Below are 20,119 nucleotides of genomic sequence, written 5' to 3'. Positions count from 1 at the left end.
CAACTTAATGGTAAACTTAACCATTTATTGTCTGTTTCTCCAGATCAGAATCTGCCACAGCGTTGGATTGTCTCTTTGGGGTCCCCTGTTTACAATGTAGTTATGATCTCTGGCTATAGTACTTATCTAGGGCTCAGGGTCCTCTTCTCAGCTCAGTCAGGTTGTTGACAGAATTCATTTTCTCATGGTTGTAGGACTGCAATTCCTGCTTCTTGCTGGCTGTTAGCTGGGGGCCACTCGCAGCTTCTAGGTCTACCCTCATTCCTTGGCATGTGGCTGCTACATATTTTAAGCCAGAAATGGTTACCTCAGATCTCATCACTTACTTCAAATCTCCTCCACTGTCTTTTCCTTTCCATCAGTTGGAGAAAACTCTTTTAAAGGGCTTGTGTGATTAAGCAAGGCTCACTTGAATAATCTTTGTGTCCTGATGTCAACTTCTGTGAGACTTCAATTACCTCCATAAAATGTTTCACAGAAGGACTGAGGTCATGTATGAATAACCATTGGATGGGGATCTTGGGGGAGGCATATTTACAATTCTGCCTACCACAAATTGGCGGTGGGGATGAAGAGGAAAGAACGCTATATATGAGAAAACGTTTACAAAATGAATAAGTGATTAGACATGGGGGATGGTTGATAAGGAGGTATCCAGAAGGATTTTCAGTTCTGAAACTCAGAAAACAGGTTGGAAAATGATGCATTTCTCAAGAGAATACAAGAGCCAAGAGGAACTGTAGGGGGTGAAGATGATGAATTTGATTTTGCACATGATCAGTGTGAGTATATGTGAGACATACAGGAGGAGATACAAAATGGGGTCATATGTTCTCAGCACAGAAAAGTCACCAGAGCTGAAGGCAGGAATAATACTGTGGGAACATGTGTAGACTAAGGAAAGTAGAGGGCTGGAGGAAAGCCTTGTAGACACTGATATTTAAGAGGTAAATAGAGAAAGACAAATACAGAAGATACTGTCAAAAAGTGGACACACAGGTAGCAGGAAAACCAGGAAGCCAAGGTAAGGAAGAGCTTCCAGCTGGGGTATCTGCCATAAGTGCTAAATGCAAGGCCAGAGTGTTGAACACCCAGTAAGGTAAGAGAAAAGTGTCCAATGAATTTAACAAAATTAAGGATGGAGATTGTTGATAAATTTAAGGGGAATAATTTCAGAAGAGTGGTTTGCAATGTGTTAAGAAGAAATATATTTAAGAGTGACTAGTGACTGGAGTGGGGATTGTGGTTGTTTTGTTTCTCTAAAAGATGAAAAAGAGACAAATGTTTAGATGGCTAGAGAAGAGTATTTAGGGAGGGTGAAGTTTCAGCCTCAGAAAACAGGATGGGAGTGGTGAACTGAGCAAGATCTGTGTGAGGGCTCCACTTCTCAGGTAGAATGGTCAACATTAGTGACACCAGAGAGCACCTACCTGACTGATCAGGAGGGGCAGATACAAAGTGAGGCTGACAGAGGTAGATTTGTAAGACTCTTTGTAGGGGAGCATGGCTTGGAGAGTCCTTATATTGTTAACTTCATTTTCTTAGTAAATGGGAAGCAAAATTATTTGCTAAGTATGAAGACAGGAGGAACTTGGAATGGAAGGTTTGGGTTTACAGGTAACATTAATGAGCACCCTGGCCTGGGCCAAGAGGGAGCGGACCGAGTGGGTGTGCAAGGCCTGTCAGACTCAGTAGAGGGCCCAGCTGAGGTGGTGGACACATTGTGTACAGGGCATGATTTCCCCAGCAGGATCCAGGAGGCTGCTCTGTGCCATGTGCAGTGAGAAGATGAGAGAGTCTAGGGAGGTGGGAAAGGAAAGGTGTGTTGTGGACTAGAGGTGATGGAAAAGAAACTGAAGCCAGCTGACAGTTGACACACAGAGAGAATGATCTCTCTAAGGATGGCACATAGGATGAAATCGAAGAGGGAAGATCTGGGTAGTGCAGAGGCTGTAAGGACCAGGTTTGTGTGAGGATGGGACCTTGTAGTGATTGTTATGGAGGAGCAGTGCTAAGTGGCACTGACATGCAGCTGAACTGTCCAGGGTGGTTGGTGTTCAGGGGCAAAGAATTCCTCCAAGGGAGGATGGAATTGTCCAGTGAAAAACATAGATGATTGTGGATGGAGAGAGCAGAAACATAGCCACCCTTAGCATTCCCACTTCCTTCTCCCTCATCCCAGGGCCTATTTTATCTGTCAAACCCAAGAAGGTAATAGCTCTTGTGGAGTCAGAGCACTTACTTCTTTATTTCATCTGAAACACCAGGAGAAGTCACATCACAACCCAACACAAACCCAACACAGACCCAATGCAAGGTCAGCCTGGCCCACTTTGACATTTTCCTCTGTGACCACTATAGCTGAAAAGAACAGAGTTTTATCTAAATTTGGTAGGGCTTGAAATTAAGAACCAGAGAGTCTGTTTTCGGTTATTGCCTCCACTCTTGTCAGAGTGTCTACCTGAGGTGGACAAAGGCACCTAATACCTTGCCCAGATTCCTTCCCCTTGCCAATCCCCAGGGCGCATTTCTGGCTTTATGGAGACTATGAGATTTGTTTTCTCACAAGTTCCCTGGTCCATCTTCAACCTGAGCATAGAGAGCTGTTGCCCCTTTTCTCCTATACTGCAACATTGTGCTTTGAAAACAAGAGAATAGTCTCCAAGGGGTGACGCATTGTACCCTCTATTTCCAAGACAGAGCCCTCCTACTACCATTTGCTCCTGGAAATGTATTTCTTTTCTTTTTTTTTAATTGTTGGGGTTTCATTGAGGGTACAATAAACCAGGTTACACTGATTGCATTTGTTAGGTAAAGTCCCTCTTGCAATCGTATCTTGCCCCCAAAAGGTGTGGCACACACCAAGGCCCCACCCCCCTCCCTCCTTACCTCTCTCTACTCTTCCTTTCCCCACCCCTCCCTCCTTTTTTCTCTCTCTGCTCTCCCCTTCCCCCACCCCCACTGTGTCCTTAATTGTCATTAATTGTCCTCATATCAAAATTGAGTACATAGGACTCATGCTTCTCCATTCCTGTGGTGCTTCACTAAGAATAATGTCTTCCACTTCCATCCAAGTTAATACAAAGGATGTAAAGTCTCTATCTTTTTTAATGGCTGAATAGTATTCCATGGTGTACATATACCACAGCTTGTTAATCCATTCCTGGGTTGGTGGGCATTTAGGCTGTTTCCACATTTTGGTGATTGTAAATTGAGCTGCAATAAACAGTCTAGTGCAAGTGTCCTTATGATAAAAGGATTTTTTTCCTTCTGGGTAGATGCCCAGTAATGGGATTGCAGGATCAAATGGGAGGTCTGGCTTGAGTGCTTTGAGGTTTCTCATAGTTCCTTCCAAAAAGGTTGTACTAGTTTGCAGTCCCACCAGCAGTGTAAAAGTTTTCCCTTCTCTTCACATTCATGCCTGGGAATGTTTTCTTAACTATTTCAATTGTCCAAAGAGAGCTTGAAATTATCATTTTGTCCCTTATTTGAGGAAAGTTTACAGAGAAGTTGGGGGTTCTTTAATATCAGAGACCTGCAACTTTTCAGGAATGTCTACATTAAAAATTCCTTTATTAAAATCAGTCAAGAGCAACAAAGTGTGTCTGAAGGAAAGGAGGGTGAATGTGGAGAAAAAGAGAAAGAAAGATTGATGAGGTGTGGGGTGGGCCTAATCTGGGCTGGTGAGCACAGGGATGAGGTCTGACCCAGCTGAACACACCTGCAGGCATGATTTCTGTACAAACTGAGTTGGGAGCAGGAGCCCTCCTGAGTCTGAACTTGAATGTCAGAGGACACCACCCATTCAAACCTCTGCCCTGCCTTTGGGGCCTCACCTGTGGATGTCCCACATGAAGGCTCCTATTTCTACAGACCCACTACACCAAAAGATTAAAGAAATTCAACTCAGAGTGTGGAGCAAGATGATCAACTAGAGTCAGCTTTCATCAGAAGCTCCCATCCAGAAGGAGAAAAATTTGGACTGAAGTGAACTCAGAGTACTTGAAATGGGGGGGTGGGAGGGTAGATCACAAGAATAAATCAAGGCTTTCAAGAACCCTACTGAGACAAACTGTGAGGATGAAGATGAGAAAGAGGAAGGAAGAGAACAGAGGATAGTTACAGAACAACTAGAGAAGCCTGGGGCCAAATAGAAGGGTAAAGGGGGCCTCCCACTTGGGGAAGCTCTTTATGAGGAGTGAAAGAGAGGATCTCTCAACCCAGGGGAGGGTACCATGAAGGACAAATAAGTCCCAGTTTTCTTGCACTTAGGAATATCCTTCTTTGGGTCCCCATTATGGCAGGCAGAATAGTGAGAAATACTGGGCAACTGGTGGGATCCTTATCTGGCCATGGGAGGAAAGGGATACAGGCCCTGCCTCCCCAACATGTCTGGTGGGAACTCTGAGGGACCTCTGCATTGTGTAGCCAGTAAACTGAGTGTGCCCCACCCCTCAGTGCAGGAGGAAATTCTGGCTCAACTACACTAACTTTGTCAAGATGGGTCTCTTTTGAGTCTCCCTCTGCTAGGGAGGATCTTTCCTTATTTTCTGGAGTAGCTCTGTCCAACATCTGTGCCCAGCAGGCCCCTCCTAGAGGTCCACCCCTAGCTTACCACCTGACAACTTGGAGAGTGCAATACCACTCTGGGAAAGCCCAAGAAGCAGAGAGCAAGCCAAAGATCTCATTTCCCCAACTGCAGCTGAAATCTGTGGTGTTTTGAATCTATTGTGGCTGGGAGTTTAGTGGAAACCACTGATTTTTTTTTCATTCTGTTGGTTCAGGGGGCTGGATCTTTGGCTGCAACAGTTTGACTTGCTATCTGAGAGCTACCCCCAGCCTAGGAGCATCATCTGGAGGGTCTGTCTACAGCCCCACTTTACCCAGCTTGGAGAAAAGAAGGCTGGTTCTCAAGTACTCTCACATACTGCAGCCCTCTAAAGGAGCTGTGGGAGGTTGTGGGTGAGAAGGGCCACAGGTATAAGCAATAACCCATTTGAATAGTTAGTGGCACAGAGGAGTGGTGAGCTCCCCATCCTGGGGTCTCTGAATCTGGCTTCAGCCCACCAGTTTTAGTTTTCAAACAGGTCTCCTGAATGCTGCCCAAGGGACCCAAACTAGATTATCCCTCAATAACAATTTAGGGAAAACCTAACATTTCAGCTTAAAAAATATAATAAATATATAAATGAACTGAAAATACATATGGAGAGGAACCAGCGAAAGAACCCTAGCAACATGAAAAATCAGAGCAGATCAACTTCCCCAAGAGCTTACAGGGAGATACAGTAGAACATGCTAACCACAGAGAAACTGTTGAAATGACAAAGAGAGAATTCAGAATATAGATGGCAAATAAGATGACTGAAATAGAGAAAATGGAAAAAGAAATCCAGGAGAAAGTCCAAAAACTGTCTCAAGAAATCAGTGAAATTAAAGACAACGTAATGAAAGATCTGGACATAAATGGGAATGATATAACAGAACTTAAGGAATTGAAAGAGCCATTCAAGGAGGTTCAAAACACATTAGAGATTCTCTGCAATAGAGTAGAAGATGAAGAAGAAATAATCTCAGAAATGGTAGAAGAAACTTTTGAACTAACCCAATAACTCAAAGAGGCAGGGGGAAAAAAAAAAGAATAAAAGCAGAGCTTTCTCTGAGAGAGATATGGGTCTACACCAAACATATTAATATTCAAATCATAGGGATCCCTGAAGGAGAAGAAGAAACTAAAAGTATGGCAACCCTATTTCAAGATATCATGGTGGAGAATTTTCCAAGCATTGCACGAGACCAAGAAATTCAGATATTAGATAGTTTCAGAACCTCAGCACAACTTAATTTAAACAAAGCATCTTCTAGACACACTGTTATTGACTTGGTCAAAGTAAAAATGAAAGAGAAAATTCTCTAAGCAGCCAGACATTAAGCCACTTCTTACATACAAGGAGAAAAATATCAGGGTGATGGCAGACTTTTCAGCTGTCTGAAACTTCTGAAGCCAGAAGAGGATGGTCTTCTACCTTTAATCTTCTAAAACAAAGTAATTTTCAGCTCAGGATTCTGTATCCTACTAAACTTTCATATTTGATGGAGAAATTATATCTTTTACTGACATGCAAACACTGAAGAAATCTACCACAACAAGACCAGGTCTGCAGGAAGTACTCAGACCCATTCTTCACACTGACCATCACAATGGACCACCAACTTAGAAGCTACCCAGAAATTAAATGACAAACCCTAGCTTTCACAATGGTGTAGCAGATAAAGCTAAGCAATGGACCATCACAAAATAAGACCAACAGAACTCCACCATACTTATCAATTCTCTCAATAAAGGTGAATTCCTCGAATTCCCCTTCAAAGGGGTACAGGCTGACTGATAGGATAAAAAGCACAAGCCAATTATATGTTGTATTCAGGAAACACATCTAACCTCTAAGGATAAAACAAGACTCAGGGTGAAGGGTTGGAAAACACTATTTCAGGCAAAAGGATGGTAGGAAAAAGCAGAGGTAGCAATCTTATATGCAAATACAATTGTATTTAAACCAACAAAAATAAAGACAAAGATGGACATCATGTACTCATCAGGGGACCAATTTAACAAGAAGACATTTCAATCCAAAATATCTATGCACCCAACTTAAATGCTCCAGGTATTTAACATGAACTATTGAAGAAGAGAAATGGACAGCAAAAGCAGATCACTCTCTCAGAGAGCTCTCAGATAATTTGAAGAAAACCATATTCGTCTTATAGGGATCCCTGAAAGTGATGAAGTGGCTTCACAAGGCACAGAGTCTCTTCTCCATGAGATTATGAAGGAGAACTTTCCAGACATGCCAAGAGATTCCGAAATTCAGATAGCAGACAGTTTCAGAACTCCAGCACGACTCAACCCAAATAAGACATCCCCCAGACACATCATGATCAATTTCACTAAAGTTAATATGAAGGAGAAAATTCTGAAAGCTGCCAGATGGAAGAAAACCATTACCTACAAGGGGAAGAATATCAGAATAACTGCAGATCTCTCTGCTGAAACCTTTCAAGCTAGAAGAGGATGATCATCGACTTTTAATCTCCTAAAACAAAATAACTTTCAACCCAGGATCCTGTACCCAGCTAAACTGAGCTTCATTTATGATGGAGAAATTAAATACGTCAACAACATTCAAATGTTGAAGAAATTTGCCACAACTAAACCAGCTCTCCAGGACATTCTTAGACCTATCCTCCATAAAGACCAGTGTAATTCTCCACCACAAAAGTAAACCCACCCCCAAAATTTTTGACTAAATTCCAATTTCCACAGTCGCAAAAGGATTAAAAATGTCCACCTGACTCTCGAAAGGCTTATCAATACTCTCAATTAATGTGAATGGTTTAAATTGTCCTCTAAAGAGGCATAGGTTGGCGGACTGGATACAAAAACTCAAGCCAGATATCTGCTGCATCCAAGAATTACATCTTACATTAAAAGATAGATATAGACTCAAGGTGAAGGGATGGTCATCTATATTCCAGGCAAAAGGAAAGCAGAAAAAAGCAGGCATTGTAATCTTATTCACAGACGCAATAGGCTTTATACCAACCAAAATAATTAAGGATAAGGATGGACACTTCATATTTGTTAAAGGTAATACTCAATATGATGAGATCTCTATTATTAATATTTATGCACCCAACCACAACGCACCTCAATTTATAAGAGAAACTCTAACAGACATGAGCAACTCGATTTCCTCCACTTCCATAGTAGTTGGAGATTTTAACACCCCTTTAGCAGTCCTGGATAGATCCTCCAAAAAGAAGCTAAGCAAAGAAATTTTAGATTTAAACTCAACCATTCAACATCTGGACTTAACAGACATCTACAGAACATTTCATCCCCAAAAAACTGAATACACATTCTTCTCATCAGCCCACGGAACATACTCCAAAATCAACCACATCCTAGGCCACAAATCTAACCTCAGCAAATTTTAAAAAATAGAAATTATTCCTTGCATCTTCTCAGACAAAAACATGGAAGCTAAACAACCTTACGCTGAAGGATATATGGGTTATAGACGAGATTAAGAAGGAAATCACCATATTTTTGGAACAAAACAACAATCAAGACACGAATTACCAGAACCTCTGGGATACTGCAAAGGTAGTCCTAAGAGGGAAATTTATAGCACTGCAAGCCTTCCTCAAGAAAACAGAAAGAGAGGAAGTCAATAACTTAATGGAACATCTCAAGCAACTGGAGAAAGAAGAACACTTCAACCCCAAACACAGCAGAAGAAAAGAAATAACTAAAATCAGAGCAGAATTAAATGAAATTGAAAACAAAAGAACTATACAACAGATCAATAAATCCAAAAGCTGGTTTTTTGAAAAGATCAATAAAATAGATAAACCTTTAGCCAACCTAACCAGGAAAAAAAGAGTAAAATCGCTAATTTCATCAATCAGAAATGGTAATGATAAAATAACAACAGACCCCTCAGAAATTCAAAAAATCCTTAATGAATACTACAAGAAACTCTACTGTCACAAATATGAAAATCTGAAAGAAGCACGCCACCTACCAAGACTTAGCCAGAACAAAGTGGAAATGTTGAACAGGCCTATATCAAGTTCTGAAATAGCATCAACTATACAAAATCTCCCTAAAAAGAAAAACCCGGGACCAGATGGCTTTACGTCAGAATTCTACCAAACATTTAAAGAAGAACTAGTACCTATACTACTAAACCTCTTCCAAAATATAGAAAAAGAAGGAATATTACCCAGCACATTCTACGAAGCAAACATCACCTTGATCCCCAAACCAGAGAAAGACCCAACAAGAAAAGAAAATTATAGACCAATATCACTAATGAATATAGATGCTAAAATACTCAATAAGATCCTAACAAACAGAATCAAACAACACATCAAAAAATTATACACCATGACCAAGTCGGATTTATCCCAGGGTCTAAAGGCTGGTTCAATATACGTAAATCTATGAATGTAATTCAACACATAAACAAACTTAAAAATAAAGACCATATGATTCTTTCAATTGATGCAGAAAAAGCTTTTGATAATATCCAGCATCCCTTCATGATCAGAACACTTAAGAAAATTGGTATAGAAGGGACATTTCTTAAACTAATAGAGGCCATCTACAGCAAACCCACAGCCAATATCATATTGAATGGAGTTAAATTGAAATCATTTCCACTTAGATCAGGAACCAGGCAAGGTTGCCCATTGTCTCCATTCCTCTTTAACATTGTAATGGAAGTTTTAGCCATTGCAATTAGGGAAGAAAAGGCAATCAAGGGTATCCACATAGGGTCAGAAGAGATCAAACTTTCACTCTTCACAGATGATATGATCATATATCTGGAAAACACTAGGAATTCTACTACAAATCTTTTAGAAGTGATCAAGGAATATAGCAATTTCTCAGGCTACAAAATCAACACCCATAAATCTGTAGCCTTTATATATACCAACAATAACCAAGCCGAACAAACAGTCAAGGACTCTATTCCTTTCACATTAGTGCCAAAGAAGATGAAATATTTGGGAGTATACCTAACAAAGGACGTGAAAGATCTCTACAAAGAGAACTATGAAACTCTAAGAAAAGAAATAGCCAAAGATGTTAACAGATGGAAAAACATACCATGCTCATAGCTGGGAAGAATCAACATTGTTAAAATGACCCTACTGCCCAAAGCAATATATAACTTTAATGCAATTCCTATTAAATCTCCATTGTCATACTTTAAAGATCTTGAAAAAATAATACTTCATTTTATATGGAATCAGAAAAAGCCTCGAATAGCCAAAACATTACTGAGCAATAAAAACAAAGCAGGAGGAATCACGCTACCAGACCTGAGACTGTACTATAAATCCATAGTGATCAAAACAGCATGGTACTGGCACAAAAGCAGAGAAGTAGATGTCTGGAACAGAGTAGAGAACCAAGAGATGGATCCAGCTACTTACCATTATTTGGTGTTTGACAAGCCAATTAAAAACATTCAGTGGGGAAAAGATTCCCTATTTAACAAATGGTGCTGGGTGAACTGGCTGGCAACCTGTAGAAGATTGAAACTGGACCCACACCTTTCACCATTAACTAAGATAGACTCTCACTGGATAAAAGATTTAAACTTAAGACATGAAACTATAAAAATACTAGAAGAAAGTGCAGGGAAAACTCTTGAAGGAATCGGCCTGGGTGAATATTTTATGAGGAGGACTCCTCAGGCAACTGAAGCAGTATCAAAAATACACTACTGGGACCTGATCAAACTAAAAAGCTTCTGCACAGCCAAGAACATAGTGAGTAAAGCAAGCAGACAGTCCTCAGAATGGGAGAAAATATTTGCAGGTTATAGCTCCGATAAAGGTCTAATAACCAGAATCCACAGAGAATTCAAATGTATTAACAAGAAAAGAACACGTGGCCCCATCTCAGGGTGGGCAAGGGACTTGAAGAGAAACTTCTCTAAAGAAGACTGATGCAAGATCTACAAACACATGAAGAAAAGCTCATCATCCTTAATCATCAGAGAAATGCAAATCAAAACTACTTTGAGAAATCACCTAACCCCAGTAAGAGTAGCCCACATAACAAAATCCCAAAACCAGAGATGTTGGCATGGATGTGGAGGAAAGGGCACACTTCTACACTGCTGGTGGGAATGCACACTAATACGTTCCTTCTGGAAGGATGTTTGGAGAATACTTAGAGACCTAAAAATAGACCTGCCATTCAATCCTATAATTCCTTTACTAGGTTTATACCCAGAAGATCAAAAGTCACAATATAACAAAGACATTTGTACCAGAATGTTTATTGCAGCCCAATTCATAATTGCTAAGTCATGGAAGAAGACCAAGTGCCCATTGACCCACGAATGGACTAGTAAATTGTGGTACATGTATACCATGGAATACTATGCAGCCTTAAAGAAAGATGGAGACTTTACCTCTTTCATGTTTACATGGATGGAGCTGGAACATATTCTTCTTAGCAAAGTATCTCAAGAATGGAAGAAAAAGTATCCAATGTACTCAGCCCTACTGTGAAGCTAAATTATAGCTTTCACATGAAGACTATAACCCAACTATAGCACAAGACTATGGGGAAAGGGCCAAGGAAGGGGAAGGGATGGGGGAGGTTTTGGTGGAGGGAGGGTAATGGGTGGGGCCACACCTACGGTGCATCATAGAATGGGTACAGGCGATTGCACTAATGTACACAGCTATGATTTAACAATAAAAAAAATAAAATAAAATGAACTATAACTGATCTGAACAATGTGATATCCTGCAACACCATAATAACTGGGTACTTTAACACCCCTCAGACAGAACTGGACAGATCTTCCAAGCAGAAATTTAACAAGCAATAGACTTAAACACGACTTTAGAATAAATGAGTTTAACAGACATATATAGAACATTTCATCCCAGTAGAACTGACTATACATTCTACTCATCAACCCATGGATCATCCTCCAAAACTGATCATATCTTAAGGTACAAATCAAATCTTAACAAATTTAGAATAATAGAAATTATACCTTGTATCTTTTCAGGCCACCACAGAATAAAAGTAGAACTCAAATCCAACAAAAATCTTCATCCCCACATAAAGTCATGGAAAGTAAACAACCTTATGCCGAACAACAGTTGGGTAAAGGAGACGATAAGAAAGGAAATCATTAGATTTCTCAAACAAAACAATAATGAAGCCACAGGCTATCAAAATCTATGGGATACTACAAAGTCAATCCTAAGAGGAAAATTTATCACATTAAATGTCCACATTAAAACACAGAAATAGTGCAAATCATCTACCTAATAAACCATCTCAAGGAGCTGGAAAAGTAAGAGCAATCCAATCTCAAACCTAGCAGAAGAAAAGAAATAACAAAAATTAAACCAGAATTAAATGAAATTGAGAACACAAGAACCATTCAGAAGATCAGAGAAAACAATAAGTTGGTTCTTTGAAAAGATTAATAAAATCTATAAACCCTTGGCCAGATTAACTAGAAGCAGAAAAGTAAGATCTTTAATAACCTCAATAAGAAATGGTAAAAGGGAAATAACAGATATTACTGAGATACAAAAGTTCATCACTGATTACTACAAAAAATTCTATGCCCAGAAATTTGAAAATGTGGCAGAAACAAGCTAATACCTGGAATCAGACCACCTCCCTAAATTCAACCAGAAAGAATCAAAAATTTTAAACAGGCCAATACTAAGCACCAAAATTGCAACAATAATATAAAATCTTCCAAAAAAGAAAAGTCCTAGACCGGATGGTTTCACACCAGAATTCTACAAACCTTCAAAGAGGAACTAGTACCTATACTACAAAACCTATTTCAAAACATAAAGAAGGGAGGAACCCTTATATCACCCTGATACCAAAACCAGGAAAAGTTTCAACAAAAAAAGAAAACTACCGACTAATATCCTCAATGAATATTGAGAAAAAGTATTCAGTAAGATCCTATCAAATAGAATACAGCTACACATTTGAAAAATTATATATTTAAGATCAGGTGGGCTTTATCCCAGGGATGCAAGGTTTTTCAATATACATAAATCCATAAATGTAACTCATCACATAAATAAAATAAAAAACAAAGGTCATATGATCTTCTAAATAGATGCAGAAAAAGCATTTGATAAAATTCAGCATCCTTTTCTGACAAGAACACCTAAGAAAATAGACATAAATGGGACCTTTCTTAAACTGATAGAGGCCATATATCACAAACCCACAACCAATATAATACTGAAAGGGGTAAGACTGAACACATTTCCACTTAGGACTGGAACCAGGTAAGTTTGTCCACTATTGCCATTACTATTCAATGTAGTGCTGGAAGTTCTGACTAATGCAATCAGACAAGAGAAGTATATCAAGGGTATTCATATGGGGACACAGGAAGTCAAACTCTTGTTCTTTGCTGATGATATGATGTTATACTTAAAAAGAATCCCAGGGACTCAACCAAAATTTCCTGGAAGTGATCAATGAATACAGTAAATGTCTTGGGATACAAAATCAATGCCCACAAATAAGTTGATGCCAATAACAGTCAAGCCGAGAATCAAATCAAAGACTCAATACAGTAGCTTTAAAGAGAATGAAATACCTAGGAATATACCTAACAAAGGATGTGAAGCATCTATACAGACAGAACTATGAAACACTGAGAAAAGAAATAACAGAAGACATGGAAGAACATACCACTCTTTTGGCTGAGAAGAATCAACATTGCTAAAATGTCTGTACTATCCAAAGTGATCTATGGATTTAATGCAATCCCCATCACAGCATCAATGTCATACTTTCAACAACTTGAAAAAATAGTATGTCATTTCATATGGAACCAGGAAAAAATCCTGACTAGCCAATGCAATTCTAAGAAATAAAACAAATCTGGAGGCATCACATTACTAGACTTCAGGTTATATACTACATGTCTACAGTGATCAAAACAGCATGATACTGGCACAAAAGTAGAGATATAGATCTATGGAATAGAAAGAGAATGTAGAGATAAATCCAGCCACATATCGCCATCTGATCTTTGACAAACCAAACAAAAGCATGCACTGGGGAAAAGAATCCCTATTTAATAAATGATGTGGGGAGAACTGGTTAGCCACAAGTAGAAGACTAAAACTGGATGTGTACCTCTGACCAGTTATAAGAATTTACTTTCATGGGATAAAATATTTAAATTTAAGACACAAAACAATAAAAATTCTAGAAGAAAGCATGGGGAAAACTCTTGACAAAATTGGCCTGGGAAAAGATTTTATGAAGAAGACCCCCTTGGCAATTACAGCAACACCAAAAACAAATGAATTGGATATGATCAAGCTAGAAAGCTTCTGCACAGCTAAGGGTACCACAACTAAAGCATATAGACAACCTTCGGAGTGGGAGAAGATACTTGTATGCTACGAATCTGACCAAGGGCTGATAACTAGAATTTATAGAGAACTCAAACTAATCAACAAGAAAAGAGTAATCCCATTTATCACTGGGCAAGAGACATGAACAGAACCTTCCCTGAAGAAGACAGACAAATAGCCAACAAACACATGAAAAAATGCTCATTGTCCCTAATCATCAGAAAAATGCAAATCAAAACTACCCTGATATACAACCTAACTCTGGTAAGAATAGCCCACATCATGAAGTTCCAAAGCTGCAGATGCTGGCATGGATATGGAGAGGAGGGAACACTTTTACATTGCTGGTAGAATTGTATGTAAACTAATATACTCTCTATGGGAAGAAGTATGGAGAGTCCTCAAAGAGCTAAAAGTAAACCTTCCACTTGATCCCACAATCCTATTAATAGGTATCTACCTAGAAGAAAAAAAAATCATTTTACCATAAAGACATTTGTAATAGACTGCTCATCACAGATCAATTCACAATCACCAAGATGTGAAATCAACCCAAGTGCCCATCAATACACGAATGGGCAGTTCATTCACAGTATAACACAGTTACATAACTCAGTATAACACAATAAAACTAATGGGCATAGTTGTGGTACCCTTAATAAACAGTGGTACTTGTATACCATAGAATACTATTCAGCCATAAAAAAAGATGGTGACTTTCTGGCTTTTGTATTAACCTGGATGCAGCTGAAGAACATTCTTCTTAGTGAAGTATCACAATAATGGAAAAGCAAGTATCCAGTGTACTCAATAACAATATTAAATCAGTAGATAAATATTGAAATGAGAGAAAACAGAATTAAATTCAAGTGGGAGTGAGGAAGGAGGGGGAGAGGGGAGTAGTAAGGGGGATTGATGTGCTCTTACCTACTGGGCACAATGTAAGGGTGTACAGCACACTCCCTGGGTGAAGGGCTCAACTATAACTTGAACTCTACCTAACAAATGCAAACAATGTATCCTATTAATATTTGTACCCTCATATCAATCTGAAATAAATTTAAAAAACAATAACATAAATTTAAGAAACAGAAATTCAATTCAGTCAGAATTCAGTGCTGGTGAATGCCAGGCAAACATCATGTTGTTTTTATATAATGGGTGGTGGGGAATGTCATTTGATTTGAACCAAAAGCCAGGTTTTATTACTGTGAACTTGCACGTAATGGCAATTTCATCCAGCAAAAACCACAGTCCATTACCCTGGAGAAGCAGAGAATGGCTCTCGTGGGAAGCTGGGGGCCAGAGAAGGGATCTAGAAAGCCCCATCCCTATGGCTGCCTCTGCCAGGAAAGCTAATGGGAAAGAGACTCAGACACATTAAAGGGTATTGTTTGTCTCAGCTGAGCTCAGCTGTGTTTCAGCAAAAGACAAATTCTTCCCCCCAGGACATAGGGGGCTTTTCTCTCTGATATGCAGCAGTGAATCAATCTGGCTAAGTAATGTTTCCCCTGGGACAGGAGAGCTCTGTGCCCCTATGTTACATAGATGAAAGTCTAATTTCCTCAGTATAACACAATAAAAGGAAAATCCATACTGAGGAAGGATCCCATCTTGAGGCCACCAAACGTTCCCAGGATCTGGGACACTTGTCCCTCTGTGTCCTTACTTCTGGCCATGTCATGCCCAGGAGAATAATTCCTTAGGAGGCGTCCCTTCCTCCTGAAGGCTCCCCTGCCACATGCATCCTAGGGCCTAGGGACTCTTCACTGGGATTCACCATCGATTAATTTCTCTCACAGGCTTAGAACTAGGTCACAGGGAGAGCTACATAGCTATTTATGTAAATTAACATCTACAAATGTGCAGGAAAATGACATTTTTTCTAAATTTCCTGAAAAAGAATATCTTGTAAGTTTCTCAATGTGGCCTTTCATCGATTTCACAGATATATTTAGATTGTGTTCAACTAAAATGCATACACCCCAATGTCACATACCTAATGCCTCTTAATCTGTGTAAAGACTGTTGCTGTCTTCACTTTGGATATGATGCATTTCAGGGTGAGGCTTACTCTGAACCATAAGGACTGTCTATGTGACAGTTATAACCATCAAGCCCAGCAAAAGGTGACCCAAGGAAACCGATAGAGCAGTTCACATTGTGTTTTATGTTTTCCTCTAGCAAGAAAAAAACCCTAGAAAATATAGTTTATTATCCTTAATCCTACCATTCTAACACAATAGGTTTTTACTACACGTACTGCATATAATTACCATTATAATAACAAAATAATAAATTTTTTATGTTCTGCCTTTTTAGTGTTCTATCACATGCATTACTTTTAATTGCTTTGTTTGTATCATTCCAAATGTGCTCTACTTTTAATACTTGTTAAAGTTTCTTTCAGAATATTATGGGGGTGTACAAATGTTTTGATCACATGGGTTCCTTTTTTTCTGCTTGAGACAAGTTATAAGTGTGCCCATCACCCAGAGTACATGGTACTGCTAGGTATGATTCACCTATCCCCTCCTCCCTACTCCCATGTGCCTGATTTCCATTGAGTTTTAACTTCTGTCAGTGTATGAGCGCTGTCAGGTTAGTTCCAATTTAATAGTGAGTGCATGCAGTATTTGTTTTTTCATTCTTGTGATGTTTTGCTAAGGACAATGATCTCCTGTTCCATGCAGATTGATATAAAGGAATTAACTCATTTTAATGACTGAGTAGAACTCCATGTTATAAACATACCACATTTTATTAATCCACTCATGTATTGACAGGCACTTGGGTTGATTCCACACCTTTGTGAATTGTGCTGCAATAAACATTCAAGGGCATGTGTCTTTTAATAAAATGACTTTTTTTTTTGCCCCCTTTGGATAAATATCCAGAGCTGGGATTGCTGGATCAAATGGTAGGTCTACTTTTAGTTCTGTGAGGAATCTCCATACTATTTTTCATAGAGGTTGTACTAGTTTTCAGTCCCACCACGAGTATGTAAGTGTTGCTTTCTCTCTGCATCCACGCCAGCATCTATCGTTTTGGGACTTTTTGATAAAAGCCATTTTGAGCGGGGTTAGGTGATATCTCAGTGCGGTTTTGATTTGCATTTCCCTGATGAATAGTAATATTGAGCATTTTTTCATATGTTTATTGACCATTAGTCTTCTTTTGAAAAGCTTCTGCTCATATCCTTTGACCACTTTTTAAGGGAGCTGTTGGGTTTTTTTCTTGCTGCTTTGCTTGAGTTCTTTATAGATTCTGGTTGTCAGCCATTTATTAGATAGCATGCGAATACTTTCTTCCATTCTGTAGGTTGTGTATTTGCTCTATCGATTGTTTCTTTGGCTGTGCAGAAGCCTTTAAATTTAATCAAGTGCTATTAATTTATTTTATTATTGCTGTGATTGCTATTGGGGTCTTCTTCATAAATTATTTGCCTAGCCCCAAATCTAGAAGAGTTCTTCCCAACATTTTCTTTTAGAATTGTAATGGTTTCATGTCTTAGATTTAAGTCTGTTATCCATTTGAGCAGTCAACATATAGCACACAAAAACATGTGATAACGCCACTGAGCAAGACAATGACGCACGACTCAAACACAGCTGTAAAACACTGATATGCCAAGACCTTACTGAGTTGTTTGTACAGTGCTGCCAGCATAAGGACGTGGTGCCAAGTTTGCAAACTTAATTGTCAGACCTTCATACAATGACAGCTCTTGAGGTCATTCCAGAGAAAGAGTTTGAAAATTCCTTGGAAGGGTGGACTAGGCGCTGTCATCAGTGCACAGCTTCCCAAGGAAAGTAATTCAAAGGTGATTGTAGTCATATTCAGCGATGAGGTATGTAGCACTTTTTCTAGGCTGAGTTTATGAACTTAATTGTCGGATAGTGTATTGCTGTCTGCTTTGTTAAAGATTTGGTTTCTCTGTTCTGTTCCACGGGTCCATATCTCTATTTTGTGCCAGTGCCAACCTTTTTTGTAGTATAGCTCTATAGTTTTATTAAAAATCCTTCTCTTTGAACTTTTTGTTGCTTCCAACGTTGTGTTGTCTGAAAGAATCTGGGAATTAATATCTTGAGGCACAGAGCTGTTTCTTCTTTTTAATTTTTTTCTTTTGTATAAATTCCAAGATATAAGATGATTGGATGGAAGGTTAAATAATCTTAATGGCACTTGAAACACTACCAGCTGAATTTCAAATTGATGGTTCTATTTTATACCATATGGTATTTTTGCCATATCCTTCCCAGCATCGTATATCAACAAATATTATTTATTTTACATACAAAAAATTGAGATTGTTTTAATTTAAATTATTATACTTTTAGTGAGTACTAGGGGTGTGGGGGAGTGTGGTGCTTTGTAACCGAACAGCTCTTTTCAGACTCAGGCTATCTTGGTACTGTACAGCCCATAAACACACACACAAGACATAGAAACAGAAGCTACTCTTGACCTTGTTAGCATTGTTACAAGACATAATGGCTTAGGTTCAAAGCAAAGACCCCCAACCACTCAGAGGATATTGTTTGAAGAAGTAATGGAATGAAATTAAGAGACAGAATATGCTTCTATGTCTTTTTCACACAGGATAAAGTTTTACTATTTAATAAATCAATAGTAATTGCACAAATAGCTCTAGTCCCTATAAATTTCTTCAGAACCCTCTGTAAATGCCATCTCTCCATCTGAGAAAAAAATTGCTTTGAGTTTTTAAGCTTGGTTATATGTTACTATAACTTTTTTCTTTAATAAAAAACCTTTTGTTTAAATAAAGGAAAATATCCAGTGGTAGATATGTTAATTGGCTTGATTGTAATGATTATTTCAGACTCCATATGTATAGCAAAACATCACCTCATGTACCTTTACTATATGCATTTTTTTGTCAATTATCCTCCAATAAAGCTGGAAACATTTAAAACATTTTTTGATTGTAAATTTAATTAAGACATGCGAATTGTAGAAAATCTATAAAAAAAGTATTTAAACGAGACAAAAATAACTTACAATCTTACCGCTTCAAAAAAATCATTATGGTATTCCATGTATTTCTTCTGCTCTTTTAATACATATATGAAACAAAATTGTTATCATACTATCTGTATTCAGCTTTTTAGCCTGATATTAATTCATTCAACATTATACTAGACAGGTCATTAGATATTCTCTAAAAAATGATTTTAGTATTTATATAAAAATATAATTACAATTACAAATACATAACAATAATTACAACTCTATAATTTTAGGTAAGTGTACCATCATTTATTTTACCATTTTCCTAATGTTGGCCATCTGTATTTTTTCCAAGTTTCACATTGTAAATATGCTGCAGTGAACGTGCTAATCCATTTATTTATGAAAACTCAGTTCCAGCAACAGGATCTGCACGTGTATTCTTCAGGATGAGGGCTGCACAGTGGGTACATTGGAAGATTCAGAGTTGGGAGACTTGGTTCTGGTCTCATGTAGCTATTGTGTGACCCTGCAAATGGCATTTCATGTCTCTGAGCCTCAGTTTCCTCTTACTTAAAATAAGGACTTAAATAAATAATCTTTCCAGGTCCTTTCAACTCTAGCACTTTATAAGTCTAAGCTAAAGGCACAACTTTCTCTGTAGGAACATTATACTTCCTCATATCTCCATAGTATGTTATAGTTTTTAATATTTTTTTTGCTTCTACACATGTCGAGTAAGAATATATACATATATGATTATTTAGTGATGATAATGGAAGAATTCTTATAAATTTTTAGATGTGGAACTTCTAGGTCGTGCTCATTAGATTACTGCTAGCAATTAACAGCACACAACAATAATTAAGCAAGCAAGCTCATCCCAGATGAGATACAGTATAATACGTGAGAAGAGAGGGGGAAACTTTTTGTGGTAAATATGAAATAAGAAATCCAAACTCCCTTTCCAAAAGTCTCTCCATTCAAGGACAACCACAGATAATATAGGGCAAAGGGGAATGAGAACTAGAGTAGCTGGAGACACCAGGGACCCCCTGGGGTCCAGGGCAAAGACTGCTATTAGACCTACTTATCCTCATGCTGTAACATAATCCAAAACTCTGGCACAGACCTGCCCCGCCGGGTGACTGGTGGTTTGTTCCACAGGCCCAGAGAAAGGATTTATGTCTCA

This window comes from Nycticebus coucang, chromosome 15 (genome assembly GCF_027406575.1).
Source record: "Nycticebus coucang isolate mNycCou1 chromosome 15, mNycCou1.pri, whole genome shotgun sequence".
Lineage (NCBI taxonomy): Eukaryota > Metazoa > Chordata > Mammalia > Primates > Lorisidae > Nycticebus > Nycticebus coucang.
This window is presented reverse-complemented; position numbering follows the sequence as displayed.